The sequence below is a fragment of the Melospiza melodia genome, chromosome 17 (genome assembly GCF_035770615.1).
Source record: "Melospiza melodia melodia isolate bMelMel2 chromosome 17, bMelMel2.pri, whole genome shotgun sequence".
NCBI classification, from domain to species: Eukaryota; Metazoa; Chordata; class Aves; order Passeriformes; family Passerellidae; genus Melospiza; species Melospiza melodia.
The window spans coordinates 12,200,685-12,220,545 of NC_086210.1; positions in this window are offsets into that span (position 1 = coordinate 12,200,685).

Sequence of the window (19,861 nt, forward strand, 5' to 3'; positions counted from 1 at the left end):
CTCTCAGATGTCCAGGGGAAACAGCTTCAGCTGGTGGACTGTTCCTGGGATTCAGCTGCATGGACTCAAATTCTCTTTACATTGTATTTTGCATTTTTCTTATATTATAGCATTGTTTTAGTGATTTGTTAGTTATTGTATATTCTATAGGTGAAGAGATTTCCTGTTCGTTCCACATCAGCATTTTTCTTTTATTTTATACAATTTAGAAAGGTGAGATGTCACAGACATTTTTCCACAGAAATCCTTTCTTTCAGATTTCTGTGTCTTCTGGAAGGCAGAGGCCTCAGAAGGGAAGGTAAACAATTGTTATCAGCTGCTGTGGAATGCAATAAGATTCACCTTGATTGGCTCATTTTCTATGTTTATAATTAAGGGCCAATCACCAGTGCAAGCTAGGGGACTGAGTCCCTGGACACAACTTTGTTTTGGATTCTTTCTTTCTATTCTTAGCTTAGCTAGCAGCTCTGCAAACCTCTCTCTATATTCTATTTAGTATAGTCATAATGTATTATATATAATATCTTAATAAATCAAGCCTTCTGATCAAGATACAAGATTCACCGTCTCTCTCTCACCGGCTGCGACCCACTCAGGCGCGGTAATAAAAATAAGTTTGTAAAAAAGTTAAAGACTGTTAATAAGTAATTCTAGTTAAGTTCACCCAATTAAGTACCAAAGATTCCAGGTTAATCCTCTGCAGAGCACTCCCCTAGGAGAAACCACAATTAGTAAGGACGGAGCAAGAGAGGTTTAATCGGAGAAGCGGGTAGAAGAGACTCGAAACAGCTTGGAAGCTTCTTCTTAGTAAAGTCCCCAAGAGGCAAGGCCGGGTGGGCAGATCGTGCAAGATGACCCATATTGGACTCTTAGGAAGGGTAGTAATGATGGCTTTCATTGCTGGTGGTGCTCTGGGGAGCCCAGGACAGCCGTGCAGTGAGTGCTACCAACCCCGCTATGAGGAGGAAGAAGTGAGCTCCTTGTCAAGAGTCCACACCAATTCTAACCCTAATTGTGTTAACCTCTCCCAATTGGTCCTTTGTCAAGAAGATAAGAGAATGTATTGGATAGCTCAGAATACTGCCACTTTTAGGCAGCCACTCCTGGGAGAGTGCCCTGTAGGAGAAGCCTGGTTGTGCTTTGAATGTGATGCTGCTGAAGCAAGCCTGGTAGATCTGGTCAAAGAGAAAGCGATAGTAAAAGCAATAAGAAAACAAGACCATTTAGAGATACCCAAGTTAAGAACCTATTCATATATTCAGTAGAAAGAGTCAGCCACAAACTAAATTTAACCGATTGTCGAGTTTGTACACAGATGACTGAAATTTGGCCATGGGAAAAGATTAATCTAAGGCTATTAAAAATCTTAAATTGGATACAGAATAACTCAGTTATTATTATTTAAGGGTACAATAGGCCAGTAAAAAAAATGGTCTGTAAAAGGTATCTAGCAGCAAAGAACACTGCTACCTGGTGGATCCCAGGAGATCCAAATAGATTTTGGTCTGTTGAAAGGAAAGAAAAGAACAAGTGTATCTACCATGAAGCATATGAATTTTATGAGTGTGTCGGCGGAAGGGAACCAGGACATCAATTTGATCATCACAGGCTCAATTTTATTGATCAGTATGGCGGGTTAAATACAGTTAATAATGAGCTTCATACATATTGCAAAAGTTGAGCTCAGGATTGGTCAGCTTACATATCAGCACCTACGCCTACTTCTACATTCCTATGGTTCTACTTTTGATACTTTCTACATATTCTTAGGATATATTCAGGACTAATCTCAACTCCCTATCCTCATGTTGCAGCAAGGTCACTGCTGACTCTTCCTTTCAGCTTGCTGACTGCTGACTTTTCTCCTTCAGCTTAACCAGTGGCATTATATCAGTGTGGCCTTTCTCAGCTAACCAATTATTAATAATACTCTCCACATTTCCCCCGTTTTCTTCTTGTGCAAGGACATTAGTTTGCCATGTTTTTGCTATTGTACGGCTGACCATGTTTTGAATACAGTTAAAGATACAAGGCAAAATAAGCAAAAACAGTAAAATTACACCCAGCAGTCCTATAGCATAGATCACAAGGTTCCTCAGCCACGGTCCGAGTCCCAAGCCTTTAAGCCATTCGTCAATTCCTAAACTGTCTTCTTCCTTAACTTTGTGAAGTCCCTGTTGTAATTCTTTTATCTTAGTGTGAATGGACACCGAATGATCAGACAGATTCATGCAACACATTCCCTGGAACTCTTCACATCCATGCCCTTGTGCTAAGAGCAAAAAATCTACAGCAGCTCTATTTTGCAAAACAGCATGGTTAACACTTTGCACATCTGCAGTTAGCATGTCTAGAATTTGTGATGTCTTGTTCAGCTCATCCCTTGCCCAGCATCCTAATTGTTTTGCTAAATTCATGGCTTTATTGGCAGATCCTCCTGGCAAGATAGTTGAAACCACCACCTGTTTGAATGTGCCCCAACACCGTGGATCTCCTATCTTGCTGCTGTCTAAGTCATGTATGCTACGTTTTCTCCTGTTTGAATTTTGACTCAGCTGCATTAGCAAGGACACATTAGGATGAAACAGTGACAATTTTCCCAAAAAACAGGGTCCACCCTGTGGTTTAGCTGGTATACCATTCCATGCCCTGTCTCCACAAATCAAAAATATTCCTGTGGGTAATTTCATTGGTGCTGTGATATTTGTGCCGTTACATTGACTGTAATGCTGTGGAGAGAATTCACTCACATTCAGGGATGAATCTAGGGTGGCCCATGTTTCTTTAGGTTGGTTTAAATTCTGAGCACCCGAAAGTTTGAAGCTAAACCATCCACCAGCTGTAGTGTTAGATATGCTGGCATTTGTACTTCCAAAAAGATCCAATTCTTCAGGAGGAGAATGCAAAGAGGTGTTAAGTGATTGGATTAGTAAGCATTGACGATAGCCATCACTGACCTGCAGTATACCCTTGTTGCACCAGCAATGTGATGTTTGACATGTTAGACATACATAAGGTTTGATTGTTTATCAAACTGCAAAATTCTCCAGGAGACCACACCGGTTGTCCTACCAGGCATGTTTGAAATGGGTTAGTGACTCCTCCAAGACTAAGACAAAGTGATGATTGGTTAGTTTGATTAGCAAGCGTTACCCATAAATTTTCCCTTGGTTGACTAAAGTGTGTTACTCCTACTGCTTCACTTGCTACAGCATTGAGCAGTATAACAAAAACAAACCTCATTTTTCTTTCTGCTTGCTTTGCTTCTCCTTTTCTTCCTTCTGCTTGCGTTGTTTTTCCTTTCTTCGCTGTCTTTTCCCTGGTTTGCTAGATTGTCTATTGTAAGGCTGAGTCAAATTTTTGAATATACTGATCTAATTCTAAATCAGCATCCTTGCTCACAGGTATAGCATGAGGTAAGTTTGAAGGCAAATCAGCTTTACAGTGAGCTGCTATGATGCGTGAGGCTTTAGTAATTTCAAATATTCTAAGGTTTTCCTGTAACTTCCACCTAAGATATGCTATAATCACTTGTTCTGCACTCTCAAAGAGCTGTAATCCTGTCCGTCCTGGCAGGCCAGTACTTTGTTCAAGAGCTCTAACCCAGATATGATTTCGAATCCACTTTCCAAAACAAGATGTACACCATAAATATCCCAATGACCTCTGTGAATACCAATAAACCTGATTACAATCTGCACAATGCAAAGCTACCCATGCATAGCGTTTATCTTTATCCTTTTTGCAAACATAACAAGGAAGTGAATATAAGTAAGGACCAGTATAAAATTCTGGTTCTTCAATCCAAAGCAACCAATTCAATGGTGGTGATCGCAAAGCCTCTTCAGCCTTTTTACTATATGAGGCTAACAGCTCAAGGTCTTTCTTTAACACAAGGTGTATCTTATTTCGTAATCGTAGTTCTTGTTTGTTATCCTCCTCAACAACTATATCCTCCTGAGGGTCCCACAACTGTAAAAGTGTTCTAATCATAGAAAATCAATTAGCAATCACTGATACCCCTATTCAAATGAGACCGTTCCCTTTTTTGCCTTCTTTTTCTTATCTGTCTTCAGTCTTGCTGCTCCTAATTTCACTGGTCCTGCCACTTGCAAACTTAATTTTTGCAACTTATCAATGCAGCAATCTAATGCTCTATCAGGATCCCCTTGGAAGGGTCCTACAACTGAATGCTGTGTTAAAGGCACTAATTTCCTACACCTTATAGAAACTATACGTGATTTACTTTGAACCTTAATTCTATTTACAATACATTGTATTTCCCATCGATAATAAGCAAGAACCTTCTGTTCAGGAGACTCATAAAGATTTAAAGCTATATATGCGTTTTGCCCCGTTTGTCTCCTTAATTCATCTTGCCAGCTTTTTCCCCACGTATGCTCGTGTTCACAAGTATGACACCACAAATCCCGTAATAGTGATTGTTCTATCCAAAAAGTTCTTTTACAACCCCCACAACGTAGAGCTATCCAGGCAGCACAATGTGGATTGTGACAGTCAAGGCAATGTAGTTTCGCTGGATCTGTTAAGTGAAAAGTTGATAATGAGTCAATGAAACGAATCAACTCCTGGGCCGTCCGATAGTGACGTGTTAGTGCTCTGTCCACTGCTTCCGAGTACCCCTTCAATTGAAACAGTAGTGGTTGTAGGACTAGAAGCAGTTTCTTCCCCAGTCGCTCCCTGTCCTCCTCCGTAAGGCGATCCACCAGAGGCTGCATCAAAAACAGGTTTAGTCCACTTAGCAGGCACCCACAAAGGCCCTGTAGGTGAGGAAACACAAAGATACCCCCGACCCCAATATAATACTTTTGCAGGTTTTTCCCATAATCCTGTACTTGGATTCTTATACTTAACCCAGACCTCTGTTTCCTTAGTATTTTCCTGACCTGACCTCGGATGATGTTTCATTGCAGGGGGGGTATCATCTTCCCCAAAAATGCATAAATGATTAATCACATACAAAACCTTAGCCAAACATGCTTGTGGATCTGTCAAATCTTGATGTTTCTCAATATACTGCTTAAGGGTACCATTTGCTCTTTCCCGTAAAGCTTTCCTTAACTGTACCAGTAACTCATACAATTGTTTATTATTCACTTCCTTAATTGCTGCTTCCTCTATTCGTTTGACTACTCCTGCAACATACATAGAGTCTGTGACCACATTTAAAGGCTCCTGTAAGTTGGACACCGCCCATACTACTGCTAACAATTCCAAAGTTTGTAAGCTATCTGCAGGGTCTGCTGTGAGGAGTTGATGTTTCCATTGTCCTTTTTCTTGCCAGGTAACAGCAGCACGCCTTGATTTCTTTCCTGCATCTGTAAAAACTGTAATAGCTCCTTCTATGGGGTTTTCTTCTCTCAAAGGTCGAGTAATCCAGTTCCATTCTGTCATCCATTGCAAAACTCTAGGCACTAATTTACTAGTCTCTACTTTAGCAGGTGACATCAATAATGCTTCTTGTAAATTCCTTGAATTTATCAAGTACCAGTCCAAGGTTTCTTTTTCCATAGGCAATCTAATAGTAGCAGGTTCTCTACCATCCACTTCAAGAATTCTGAGATGCCCCTTTTTGATTAATGCAGCCAATTGTTCAATTTTTGAAGATATTGTTTTCTTATGCTGTAGTGGTGGTGACAACCATTCCAACACCCGTATCTCCCCCGTTTTCTTTTGCAACTGAGAGAGAGCACCAAGCAAGTGGCAAGGGCTATTCCAGATAGTAAGGTCAATGGGGTGGTCGAGTTGTCGACGAGACACATACCCTTGCTGTACACAGTTACTAATTTGCTGCAAGGCAAGACGATGCTCCTTTGTCAGGTGTACAGGAGTAGTAGGGTCCACACCTTTTAACAAAGGCCGTAGGGCTTCTAATAAGTGATTTGGTATTCCCACAATAGGCTTCAGCCACTCTAAGTCTCCCAGCAACTTCTGTGCATCATGTAGAGTTTTAATGTCCAATTGTAATTCAAATTTTTGTGGTATCACTATTTGATCCGTCAAAGTCCATCTCAAATATTTCCAGGGCTTTGTAGTCTGAATTTTCTCTGCAGCAATAACAAGTGAATATGCAGCAAGAGTATTTATAATGGTGTTAATCTGTAAAGAGGAGAATGGCTGTTGCTGTGCAAACAAAATATCGTCCATGTAATGATATATTATAGTTGCTGGCCATTTACGACGTAGTGGCTGTAATGCAGCATCAACATAAAGCTGACATAAAGTGGGGGAGTTGCGCATGCCCTGCGGAAGAGATGTCCATTCAAATCTTTTATCTGGTTCCCCACGATTTATTGCTGGTAAAGTAAAAGCAAATCTCTTCATGTCATCAGGATGCAGGCCAATAGTGAAAAAACAATCCTTTAGGTCAATAATTAAAAGTGGCCAGTGTTCTGAAATCATAGCTGGATTTGGAAGACCAGGCTGTAAGGTCCCCATTGGTTCCATTTGGTCATTTACAGCCCTCAAATCATGTATCAAACGATATTTCCCTGATTTCTTTTTGATTACAAAAATAGGTGTATTCCAAGGGCTTGTGGACAGTTGTAGGTGCCCTTTTGCATATTGTTCCTGTACCAATTCATGGGCATGCATAAGACTCTCCCCTTTTAATGGCCATTGCTTAACCATCACCGGTGTATCCGTTTTCCAGGTGAGTGGAATGGGGAAAGTCCAAGCAATGGCAATTACCCCAAAGGGTGCTGATTAGTTAACACCACTCCCAACTGTGTTAAAATGTCCCTTCCAATTAAGCAGGAAACTGTAGGAGGCAGTTGAACAATTGAAAACACAGCAGATATTTGTTGATTCTCAATGCACACAGACAAAGACGGCGACCTGCTTGCCAATGTAAATCCTCCCACTCCTGTGAGCATGTTTGATGAAGGAAATAGAGGCCAATGTTGTGGCCATGCTTCTGGAGAAATGATGCTAGTATCTGCTCCTGTATCCAATAATCCATAAAGGGTTATGCTTTGATGCCCATAGGTAATTTCAACCTTTTGTTTTGGTCTATTTTGTAAATCCACAGTTAAAAGTGTAACACCAGTAGAGCCAAAACCTTTTTCATCCCGTGCTTGCCCAGTAAATGATTGTATTCCTGATGTCATTTGTGACAGTGGTACCAATTGTGCAATGCGTTGTCCCTTTGTAATCTTAATCGGAGGATAAAGGGTGTAAGCCATAATTTGTATTTCCCCTGTAAAGTCCGCATCGATAACACCAGGCAAAACAAATAATCCCAACATAGTTATAGAGGAACGTCCCAGCAATAATGCTCCACATGTTTGTCCATTTAGTATAAGAGGACCCTTTATTCCAGTGGGTATCCTCTCAGGCCGGTTCGTCATTAGTGTGACGTCTACTGCTGCTGATAAATCCAAGCCAAGGCTCCGTGTTGTTGCGGGTTGCAGACAGGAGGTAGCAGCGATGTTACGGCAGCAGCTGGTGTCTCCGATGTCACGGCGGCAACTTGTGTCTGTCCCTCATTGCCGCATCGGTAACACTTGATGAATGGTCTCGAGCCTCTTTACGTGACTGCCAGTGAGCCGCTTTGGAGAGGAGCAAGAGCAGCTAACACCTGATTTTGAGTAGACTACGCTTTTGCAACCCTAATCCTAATTCCTTTAAGGCTTCTGCTATAAATGCCTGTGAAGCTGTTGGCATTAATGCCATTCACTCTAATGCTTCCTCAATAGTCCAGTTTGCCCCTAAAGTAGCTAACACTCTTTGGGTTGCTGGATTGCTATTTTGCAAAGCACACCTGCTTCAATAGCGCCCTGCAACACCAGCCCGATCTATAGCAGTAGCTGTTCTATCGATAAAATTTCCAAATGATTCTTCCCTTCCTTGCTTAATACCCATATAAGCCAGTAACCCTCCTGGCTCTTTAACCATATCTATTGCAGCACGCACTAACCACATAGACTCTGTAAGTTTATCAGCTCCCAATATAATCTGTGCCTCTGTACGTAAAAATGCCTCTAAGCCCATCAGCTCCTTTACTGTTACTCCATGTAATGGGTCATGTGCATTAAACAATAACTGCTGATGCTGAGTGAATATCAACTGAACTATTCCTCTTAAATCATTAGGACATAAAACCTGAGTATTAAAAAGATAATCTAACATTTGCTTAACAGGTTCACTTTTTACTCCAAACTGACTAACCATAGAACGTAGCTGAGTTAGCAGCTTCCAATCTAAGGGATTATATTCTGCTATATTATGCGTAAGGTTCCCCTGTGCATCATACTGCGGTGTGTATGTAACTGGACATGCAAGACTAGAAGCTATTTCCACCGCCTCACCATCCCCCATTTGCATTACTTCTTTCACCAAAGCAGCCCAAGCTTCCCTCCTCTGTTTAGCCATCTCCCCCCATGGATCACGGTGTGCCCCTGGGATGGGATCTGGCCCTTTAAGGGTGCTATGCTGCTGGCGCTTCGGTTCAGACACCGAGTTTTCGCACGGGGGGGGCAGTGAAGCAGGGGCTGGCTCGCGCGGGGGAAGCGGCCCCCCCGCTGGAGCTGACAGTGAAACCGGAGCCAACTCATGCGGAGCCGGCCTACGGGGGGCAATCCGCTCCCCCGCTGAAGCCGGCTCGGGCGGGGGAATGGGCCCTTCCCCCGCCGAAGCTGTAACCGGAGCCGGCTCACTGAGGGGAAGCGGCGGAGGCAAGGCTGGCGGCGGAGGCGAAGCTGGCTTGCTCCCACCCCCACCATCCGACCCGCCTGAAGCTGGTGGCGGAGGCAAAGCTGGTTTGCTCTTACCCCCACCATCCGACTCGCCCTCCCCCTCTGACAGGAAAGGTGCAGACGGTTCCACTGCGCCTATAGGAAAATCCTCCACACCACTTTGCTGGGGACTCTTAGGCATAAGTACCTTAGTTACAGAAGGTGCCAGGGGATCATCTTCACGACCATACCCTATATTCCTCCTATGAGCTTCTGTTGCCCTTTCTGCTGCCTTTCTCTCAGAGACCTGCTGAAGTAACGTGTTATAGACCACCCGCCATAACTTCCCGAATTTCTTTGCTGACTTATCATCGTCTAGTACTGTATCCCACAATATTTCCCCAAACTTTCTCCACTCTGATAACTCATGAACTGTATGAGGATTAGAAAAGATACCCTTAGCATGGCCATAAGCTAATAACCCTGGTAACTCCTTTTTTAAATCTATCCCTTTTATCCCACGCCGCTCTAAATAGGCGGTAAATAAATCATATGCCGCTTGCCTATCCATACCTATTAATCAGCGCGCGCTGTTGCAGCTCTCCAGGCTCCTGCGACACGTATTGGCTTAAGTCACCATTGTGAACCTTAAGGGTGCTTCAAATTCCGGCACCGTCCCGGCTGCAGGGACCCAAACCCAACTTCCGGACCGTGGCGTAATCCCTTTTTCTTTTAATCCGAGAAAAAGGGCAGAGATTCGGTTATGCCCGCATTCTCCACCATTTGTCGGCGGAAGGGAACCAGGACATCAATTTGATCATCACAGGCTCAATTTTATTGATCAGTACGGCGGGTTAAATACAGTTAATAATGAGCTTCATACATATTGCAAAAGTTGAGCTCAGGATTGGTCAGCTTACATATCAGCACCTACGCCTACTTCTACATTCCTATGGTTCTACTTTTGATACTTTCTACATATTCTTAGGATATATTCAGGACTAATCTCAACTCCCTATCCTCATGTTGCAGCAAGGTCGCTGCTGACTCTTCCTTTCAGCTTGCTGACTGCTGACTTTTCTCCTTCAGCTTAACCAGTGGCATTATATCAGTGTGGCCTTTCTCAGCTAACCAATTATTAATAATACTCTCCACATGAGTGTATTGAAGAAGGGATAAACCCCTTTTGGAGAATGAAAGACATTTCTAAATATTGGGAATGTCCAACAGAACCTAAAACCACATTTTTGGGGAGCCCCTAAACACCTGTTTTTGATCTATAGTACTACAGAATACACTAAATTGCCGAGAAGCTGGTCTGGCAGCTGCACGGCTAGAATGATAAAACCAGCTTTCTTCTTATTACCCAAAGAAACTGGATCCAGTTTAGGAGTTCCTATACACAATGATTTAAGAGAAACCAAACAGAGGAGGCAAAATGGAATAGAAATTGGGAGAATCCAATATTGGAAGACCCAGGTTCAGACCTCGATATCTATGTTAAACAAATCATCAGGCTCCAGGCAGTATTAGAGATAAAGAACTGCAATCATTAGAAACATTTCAAATGAAATAAAAAAAAACTAGCATATGTAAATAACCAAGAACAAACTCCTACACTTGATTCCAGTTGGTGGGATAACCTATGGACTTTCAAAAAGGATTTATGGGAAAAAGTAGCTTTCCTCACTGTGCGTATACTTGGAGGATTGCTCTTTTTACTATGCTTCCTTCCCTACTTCATTCAAATAATTGTATTTGCTGTGCAGACCAACCTAAAGATCTCTAAAAAAGTTAACCTGAAGAAACCTGGAAAGGTAACAAAGTTAAGTAACCATGATTATCCGAGTGCTCAAGAAATTTATTGTTAATACAAAAAATTAAGGAAATTCTATGCTCATGAGTCAGAAATTGCAAGTTGATGCGAGCTTAAGTTTAAGCCTGATCAAAGAAAAAGAGAGGGGACAATTATAAGTAGAAAAAGCTGCCAATTTTTTTAAAAGGTTGCAGAGTGAACAGGTTGGACCAGTTGCTGTCAGGGTGGAGTTCTAACTGTTTGTTATTGTAATCACCAGTCATTTTAGATAACTACTCCTTTTGTCAATACCACACTGACAGCTGCCAGGAGGATGACATGGCGGGGGACATCAGAGGCCATGCAAATGACCTCAGAGCCAGCATGCCACTGGAAAGCCACCCCATCAAACTTACCAAAAGACCCCAAAAACAATAACGAGCCAACACAGAATTAAGAGATCAAAGTGATGTCTGGACGTGAGGAACAAAGCCCAGAGCCTGCAGAGATGCTGAAACTCTTTTTTGCCCCTTGCCCTAGCCAAGGAAGGACCTCAGCTAGAGGCAACACCCTGGAAGTCAAACTGAAAAAGTGAACAAGGGATTTTCCCGATGGTCTTGTGACGACGAAACCCCCAGCTCTGCCCACAGACCAGTGACACAGCTGCACTCTTCCTCCTCCTCCTCCTCATCACCCTGGGAGCAGCAGCGGTGTGAGCGCAGACCCGTCAGCTCTCCCCCCAGAGCTCATCACTTTTAATAAAGGCATTAAAAAGGAAAAAAGTCTCCTGCCTGTGTTGTGTTCATTTCACAGTGGTGCAGATCACTTTCTCACAGCTTGATTGGAGGTCAGGTGCTGCCATAGTAACAAGCTGACCCTCCCAAGTGCCCCAGCTACTGAGGCCACCCTGTGATAACAATGCAAGGGGGAAGGGAAACATAACCATACATGTACAAAATTTCTCTTAACATATACTTAATATTTACCCCTTACTTGTAAGAGTCAACCATCACATTACTGATCTGTAACAAAGATATTAACCCTTGTTCTGTCACTGCAAGATCTGTGAGAAAATAACTTTGACCACTGTTTCCATTTTCAAAGACCATGTTAACGACCCAAAAATCTCCCAGGATGGAGTTGGGAGGCCTCATCACATAACCAGGATGTAGAAGCTGATGGCTCTGGGCTCAGTTGTGTGCAGACTGAAGGCAGGAGTAGCTTGAAAGGAATTAAAGGGTGGCTCCAGAGATGCTGGAGTTTTTCTCCATTGAATGAAACACCCAGAGAAAGAAAGAATGGCACCAAGGGTGTGGAGTGCCCCGCCCCAGGAGGGACAGACAGCATCGGGCGAGGGACATGATTTAACGAAGATTCCACCCCTCCACCCTGTGGGGCGTGGCCCTGCAAGCCCGGGAAAAGACACTCCACCCCATCTGGTCAAAACAGGAATGGCCCCAGAACATTCTTCCTTTTCTGTACCCCCATTGGTTTAAATTCTACTGCAGTGTCCCTGCCTTATTTTTTTCCATTCGTTGTCCTCCTGCTATTGGACCCTGACCCTAAACTCCACCCCTACCCTGTCATATAAAAGCCATGACCTGAGTCCTTTGTTTCTTTTTTTGTTCCCTGACGTAATAAAGGATCGTGGATTTTGGTAAAGCAAGACCCGTCCTGTTGCCTTCCTGTCCCTGTTGGTCACAAGTGGCTGCTTGAGGTCTGAGACTCTGGGGCCCGAGGGAGTTGTTGTGCCCCTTGCTGTGGCAGAATGCAGCACAAGGGCAGCTGGGGAGGCCCAGACTGAACATGAGGAGAAAGGAATTTTCCTGCCAGGGCAGGGCTGTGGTGTAGCACATCCCCAGCAGGAACCTGGAGCAGCCCAAGGCTTTGTGTGGGCAGGCAGAGGCAGGCAGGAGGCAGAGCTGTCAGCAAAGGAAGGGCCCAGCCAGGTGGGGCAGCCAGGGGATGCTGACAGCCTGCAGGGACAGAGGTGTAGGGCAGGGACACCGGGGGACAGCCTGGGCTGCACAGGGCACAGGCATGTGCAGCAGCTGCAAGACAGCCCTGCCAGAGCCAACTTGGGCAGCACTTTGGCCATGGCTGCTGGCCCTGGGCCTGAGGCCAGCAGGGGACAAGTGACCCTTGCAGGCCTGGGGCCTCATTGCCTCCTTGTCCCTGCTCAGCAGCCTGGCAGGGGCCGCCCCATGCTCCTGCCCTTGCCATTGCACATCTCCATTGCATGCCAGTGCTCACCCTGGGAAGAGCCCTGAGCAAGGAAGGAGGGACAGGATCTGCCTGGCCAGGGGCTGGGGCTCAGGCCTTGGCCTTTTGCATTCCTGAACCACATCCAGCTTTGCTCAGCACCAGAGACACCTTTGCCTTGCTTGTCCCTGCCTGTCATCACTGCCTCCAGTGTTCTACTCTCCCTGGAACCTGGGGACACTTTGTCAGTCATGCCCCAGACAGGGAACTCTTCAAAGTCCAAGAAACTTCAATGTTTCAATGTAACTGAGTTCTTGAAGGCTTTGTGACATCACTGAGGAGGTTATCACATCACAGAGTTGGCTGTGACATGACAGAGTAGGGTGTGAGGCCATTGAGCAGATTCTACCATCATAAAGTGTGGCTCTGGGGCATCAGAGAGTGGGTTGTGACATCATTGGGTGGCTGTGTAACATCACAGAATAGGCTGTGACATCACAGAACGGACTGTGACATCACATGGTGACTTTGTGACATCACAGAGTCTTCTGTGACATCACAGTGCAGCTGCATGACATTCCAGGGTGACATCCCAGAGTTAGCTCTGTGTCATCACAAGGGTGCTGTGTGATGAACCAGATTAGGCTGTGATGTCACAGGGGCTGTGTGACATCACAGGGATGCTGTGTGATATCACAGGGGCTGTGTGAGGTCACTGGGGAGGTCACTCTGCCCCGGCCCCCCTCACAGTTCCCCCCAGAGCAGTCCAACCCTGCTCGTGCACCGCGGGGTCCCCTGTCCCCCTGGGTCCCCCCAGCCCCACAGCCTCCCCCAGAGGATGTTCCACGAGATCGACCCCAGAACCTGACACGGGGCCGGGGGGCCAGGGCCCTGGGGGTGGGACAGGGGGCAGGGACCCCCCAGCAGCATCCCCATGTCCCCCAGGGCCAGAGCCTGGGCCAGGGCTCCTTCACCCTGTTACCAACGAGGCCTTGAGAGCACTGAAAAATCCCCAGCAAGGGATCAGCAAAAACCAGATTTAATATTAAGGGACAGCAGCACAAAGTTCCTTGGCAAGAGTCACTCTGCTCCTGACTTGACACTTCAGGCACACCAAGGAAACAAAGCAACAACAAAACCAAACAAAATCCAGGCAATCAAACCAGAAATCATCAGAGAACTCTCCCTGTCAGTGTGTGACAACAGGACAGTGGGGGCAAGGATAAAGGAATACGGCCTAAAAGCTTAACAGAGCTCAAACTTAACAGGACTTAACCTACAACTTTACTGACACTTTCAACTTCAGAATTTAGCAAAAGAACAGAGCTTAACAGTATTTAACCGTACTTAAAACCTTTGACTTAGCAATTTAAAAGAGGAATAACACTTAACAATATTTAACTTAGCTAATAAATTAAACTTAACAATTTAGCAAAACAACTCTTAGCAGCATTTAACTTAGCTTAGACATCATGACTTAACCACATTTACAGGCCTGACTGACTCAGCTATCCGAAGCACTCCAACTCCTCAGAGAGCAGCATTTCTGACACATTTCCCCAGCACAGGCACTCCTGTGTGCACACAGACACAAAGAGTCAGTGCAAGGCACCTGTGAGCAATTCCCCTGAGGGCAGGCAATGCTCACTGCTGATGCTTTGGCATCTCCCCGGCAAAGTGCAAAGGGTTGAGCCTGGAGGAGTGGGGGGATTGGCCCAGGCTCTGTCGTTGTTCAGGATCCCCGAGTGCAGCAAACAGGAGAGTTCCTGGCTGGGAGAGACCCCACTCAGAGGGAGTCGCTGGCCCAGGAGAGCTCCAAGGGCTCCTTTTGGAGCGCTGTTTGCAGGGTCCCCAGAGAAGGGCTTCAGTCCCAGCAATGGTTGATCCTGGCTGCACTTGGCATCAACAGCTTTCTTTGGCAGTGTGAGAACAGAGATGTTGTGCCACGGAGGGAACAAAAACATTTCCCAGGGCTGCTCCTCCAGAAAGCAGGAGCTGGTTGGGCAGTAGCAGTGCCTGGAGCAGACAGTGTTTGTGATGAGCTGCAGAGGAGCTGAGCCCAGGGGCTGTTGGCGAAGGCCGAGGCCCAAGGAGCATTTCTCAGCTGGCAGGGCGGCCTGAGAAGGGCAGGGGAGAAAGCAGCAGCACAGGGTCCATTTGACACTGTGGGGACTCATAGAATCATGGAGAGCACTGTGACATTGCTGGGCTCATGGAACCAAGGGGACTGTACTGACGTTGTGTGGCTCCATGAAATGTAGGGATCATTGTATTGCGGAGAGGCCCCATCAAACCAAGCATCCATGGTGACACTGCAGTGCCTCAGGAAGCATTGTGACACTTTGGGATGTCATGGAAACAAGGGGCCATTGTTACACTGCAAGACCCCATGGAACCAAAGGTCCATTGTGACATTGCAGTGCCTCATGGGACCATTGAGAGACCACTTAGGACACCTCACAGTCTCATGGAATCAGGGAGACCATTGTGACAGTATGAGGCCTTATGGAATCATGGAGATCATTCTGACACTATGAGGTCCCATGGAACCAAGTAGAGCATTCTGACATTGTGTGGCGCCATGGAACCAAGGATCCATTGTGATACCATGAGGCCTCATGGAACCAAAGGCACCACAGTGACACGCTGAGGCTCCATGAGACAAAGGGCCCATTGAGACATTGTGGGACCTGTGGAACCTCAGAGACCATTGTGACACTGCAGGGCCCAGTGGAACAAGGAGAAAACAAGGCAGGTCTGGATGGGTTGGCATCCCAGGGGCACCTGAATGGTCCATCTGACCTTAGCATATGGAGGGTCTCACGTCACCTGCTACTGAAACACTGGGGCTCTGTGTTTTCCTTCCTAGGGAAAAGAGCTGTCCTTCTTGGCCAGGTGCCCATGGCCAGAATTGGGGTTCCACCTCCAACATTGCCTTACTGTGACTGACGGGAGGAGATTCTTGGCTCGAAACATTTCATGTGTGGGGGAGGGACGGTCAGGTCCATCCTTGCCCTGCCCTGGAACCCCAGCCCTGCCCTGCCCTGGAACCCCAATTCCCCCAGAGCCTCTATCCCAGCCCAGCAGTGTCTGCCAGTCCCTGGCACAGCACAGGCAATGCTCCACAGCCACCTCTGTGGCTGAGCTGAGCCCCCAGCCCAGCTCCTGAGGGACCAAATGAGCCCAAACCCCACTTGGGGGAAGGGCCCAGGAAGACCAAGGGGAATTTAAGGCTGACCACATGTAGTAGATAGGGTCAGGCGCTCGGAAAATCTCGCGATGTCACGGAAAGCAGCAGGATTCCTCTCCCCCTAACGCCTAATGATAAGGGATCACCCAAGAATGTAGTCCCCCCTAACATTAGTAACTTTCTACTCTTATTAACCAATTACAATAAGGTAAGACCCCCTGACGTAGAGAAAAACTTTCCCGAGTATAAAACCCGACGAGACGGGACAATAAAGGCCTTGGACCGTCCACCATACTGGTGTCTGCGTGTGTTCTTGGCCCGAGTGACCCTGGAGAGTTTGGGTCGCCGTGCTGTTTCCTCAGAACCAGGTCGCCTTGCCTTGCATTAGAAGGCGACAACTGGTGCCGGAAACCCAGGATCAAACCAGTGCCTGGGGAACAGGGATCCGCCTGGAGAGAGGACGACGGCTGCACAGATGGCCTTGTGCAGCGGAGGGGACGCCCTCGAATCATGGAAGCAATTGCAAAGGTAGTAAGTGAAATGCATGCACAATGGGGAATTGAATGTAAGCTTGAAGATATGACTCTCGCATTGCCGAGATTGATTAAGCTGGGGGCTATAGAGAGCCCCGTGGATATTTTACACCCGGAGGTGTGGGATAATTGTACGAAAGCCCTGGCCGAGGATACCATGTGTTCAGGCTCGGGGAAAGCCCTAAAATCGTGGGGCAGAGTCATCCAGGCTCTGCAAAAAGCTCGACAAGGGCAAGAAACCTGGAAAGCTGCCAGAAGCTGTTTAATAGCTATTCCGCAGCTAGGGGTGGGAGCTACGACCCAGACCACCCCGGAAAGTGATCAGATTGCAGACGGGGATGTGCGGGGACTAGGCGCGTCCCACCTCCCCTTGAGCCTGAGCCCAAAACCCCTGGGAGAGCCCCCCAAACCCCCCCGCGGAGCCTGCCAGATCCCAGCCCCCCTCGGAGCCTCTCCACAAAACCGCGGCTCCTCTACCCGTCCCCCCCCGCTGATTGCCGACCCGACACAGGAGGCAGAGCAACGGGCACAGTGGTTTTGGGGGGGGCTGGTGGAGGAGGTGCAGGAAGCGGCGGGATGGTCAGAAACCGCCCGGATCGATAAAATCTCTCTGCCACCGTATGGGCTCGAAGATGGCAGCCGGCCACGTGGTCAGGGCGGAAGAGAAGAGGGGACAAAGGGTGGAAATGGAGTCAGCTCACTTAACATCGCATGAGCGGGCGAGCGGGGAGGGGAGGCGGTCCCCGTGGTGGGGGGGGTGAGACCAATCAGAGCGCTCTATTCAAATTAAGCCCGTATAAGGCAAGGACCTCCCCCAGCAGGAGGCGGGGAGACCCCAGGGGGAGGGAACAGTCCACCCCCCACAGGAGGGGGCGGGGTCGGAGCCCGAGAAAAAGGCAGAGCAGCCCGGAAGTGCTCGGCCATTCCACTTTCGACTCCGACTCAGACTCGAGCCAGGACGAGTCTGAGAGGGAGTCAGGGAGCTCCGATTCCGATTCCAGCCTTAACAGAGGGACAGCAGCAGCATATAAGCTCTCTAGTCGCAGCGCTCCCGCATGGGTGAAGGGGTCATCAGAGAAAGACCGGACCCCGCTTACAGACTGGCGAAAAATAAAGATAGCCTGCGCCGAGTACACCCCTTCAGCCAAGCTAGTGTTCCCTGTCCGTGTGGGGGGGGCAGGCAAAAACCAAAGAAGGACCCCTGGGTGGCCCTGGCCATGAGAATAGGGAAGGAGCCCCTGATGGTGTGGGGGACATGCCGCCTTTACGGCAGCCAGGATCCCCACGTCATAGGGTTTCAGTTCTGAGCGGACACGGGATCAGACTGCACAATTATTCCTCAAGCGCATTGGCCCGAGCATTGGCAATTCAAAGAAGTCCCTCCAGTGAATGGAGTGGGAGGGCAGTCCCGGGCATGGAAAAGCACCCGGCCGGTGGCTATAACACTTCACACGAAAAAGGGACCAGAACAGACAGTAGCAATCTACCCCTACATTTTGCAAAATTCTCCACCCCTGTTGGGAAGGGATGTTCTTTCCTTGCTAGGATTCCGAATTACAAATTTATCCTGTGGGCCACTGCCATGCATCCCCTGCTGCCAATCAAATTGACTTGGAAATCATCAGACCCCGTATGGGTCGAGCAGTGGCCCCTGACAGAGCCTCGAATGGCAGCCTTGCTGGAACTGGTTGACCGCGAACTGCAAAAGGGTCACATAGAACTCTCCGTCAGCCTGTGGAACACCCCTGTATTTGTGATCCCCAAAAGGTGTGGAGAAGGCTATCGCCTTGTCCACGACCTGAGAGAAGTGAACAAGAGGATCCGACCCATGGGTCCAGTCCAGACACTGCTACCCACAAACTCAGGCATCCCCGCAGGACAGCCATGTGCAGTGCTGGACATCAAGGACTGTTTCTTTTCGATACCCCTGCACCCTGAGGACAGAGAACGGTTTGCCTTCTCCATGGCGTTTCGAAACGGCGAGCGGCCCAACCTCCACTTCCAATGGAGGGTGCTTCCACAAGGTCTTGTTGACAGCCCTGTCATATGCCAAATCACCGTGGACAAAGCACTGATGCCGGTCCGACACTCCTATCCCAACGCAACCATCATTCAATACATGGACGACATCTTAGTCGCTGCACCATCGGCAAGCCAAGTAGATCACCTGGTGTCCACAATCACGGAAACCCTTCAGGCCAACGGCTTCGAGATCGCGAGCGCAAAGATCAAGAGAGGACCCTGTGTGACCTTCCTGGGAGTGGGGATCACAAGCTCCTACATGACACCCCCCAAGGCGAAGGTCTGTCGAGACATCGAAACACTCCACGACGTGCAACCCCTGGTGGGATCGCTGCAGTGGCTTCGCAACATCATCCTAGTTCCCCCCAAGGTCATGGACCCTTTATATGACCTCCTGAAAGGAAAGAACCCCTGGGATCCCAAGAAGCTGACACCGCAGGCAACGAGCTCCCTCGACTTCATCGAAAGCCAGATGGCCACCGGCATACTTGCCAGGTGGAACCCAGCCATGCTGCTGGATCTATACGTCCACTTTACACCGAAGGGGGGAGTGGGAGCACTGGCCCAAGGACCTTCTGAAAAGGCCCGACCCATTCAATGGGTGGTATTCGGAAGACCTGCTCGTGCATTTTCCCCAGGAATCAAATGCATTGCTAACCTCATCATGAAGGGCAGGAAACTCACCTTGAGACACCTGGGAACAGAGCCAACAAGCATCCACCTCCCTTTCCGCAAGCAACCGACCTCGGAGTCAGCTGCAATATCGGAATACCTGGCCCTTGCTCTCACCAGCTTCGGATGAGAAATCTCCTACTCCTCCAAGCCACCCTGGACTAAGCTGCTGACTATAGTCGACATGGACACGCCGCCAAAGGTCATGAGTCCACCGCAGCCAGGACCAACGGTCTTCACAGACGCTTCCTCCATGACTTCAACCGCAGCAGCAGTGTGGCAGGCAGGAGAGCAATGGCATTGCGTCAAAGCATGTGACCCCACACTGTCGGTGCAACAGCTGGAGGCAGCAGCAGTCGTCTTGGCGTGCGGACTCTTCCAAGATGAACACCTCAACATTGTAACAGACTCTATATTCGTGGCAAGGCTCTGCCTAGCCATGGCAGGACCAGGAGTGTCGACATCAGCAGCAGCCCTAATGCTAGAAGAAGCACTCTCCTCGCGACAGGGCACCATGTCAGTCATTCACATCAACAGCCACATCACCCTAGCTGGGCAACAGGCAGAACATGGACAGTAGTCCTTCAAGGGTCAAAAGAAAAGGTGAACATGCAAATTATTAGGCTCCAATCATCGGCACCCCGAGCGGTCGAACCCAACAAAGTGATTAAAAGCGTGCCAAAAGGGAGAAACGCAACCCACCCCAAAGCCTTGCCCACAAGGGTTGCTGATATCCCAACTGGCCATGTAG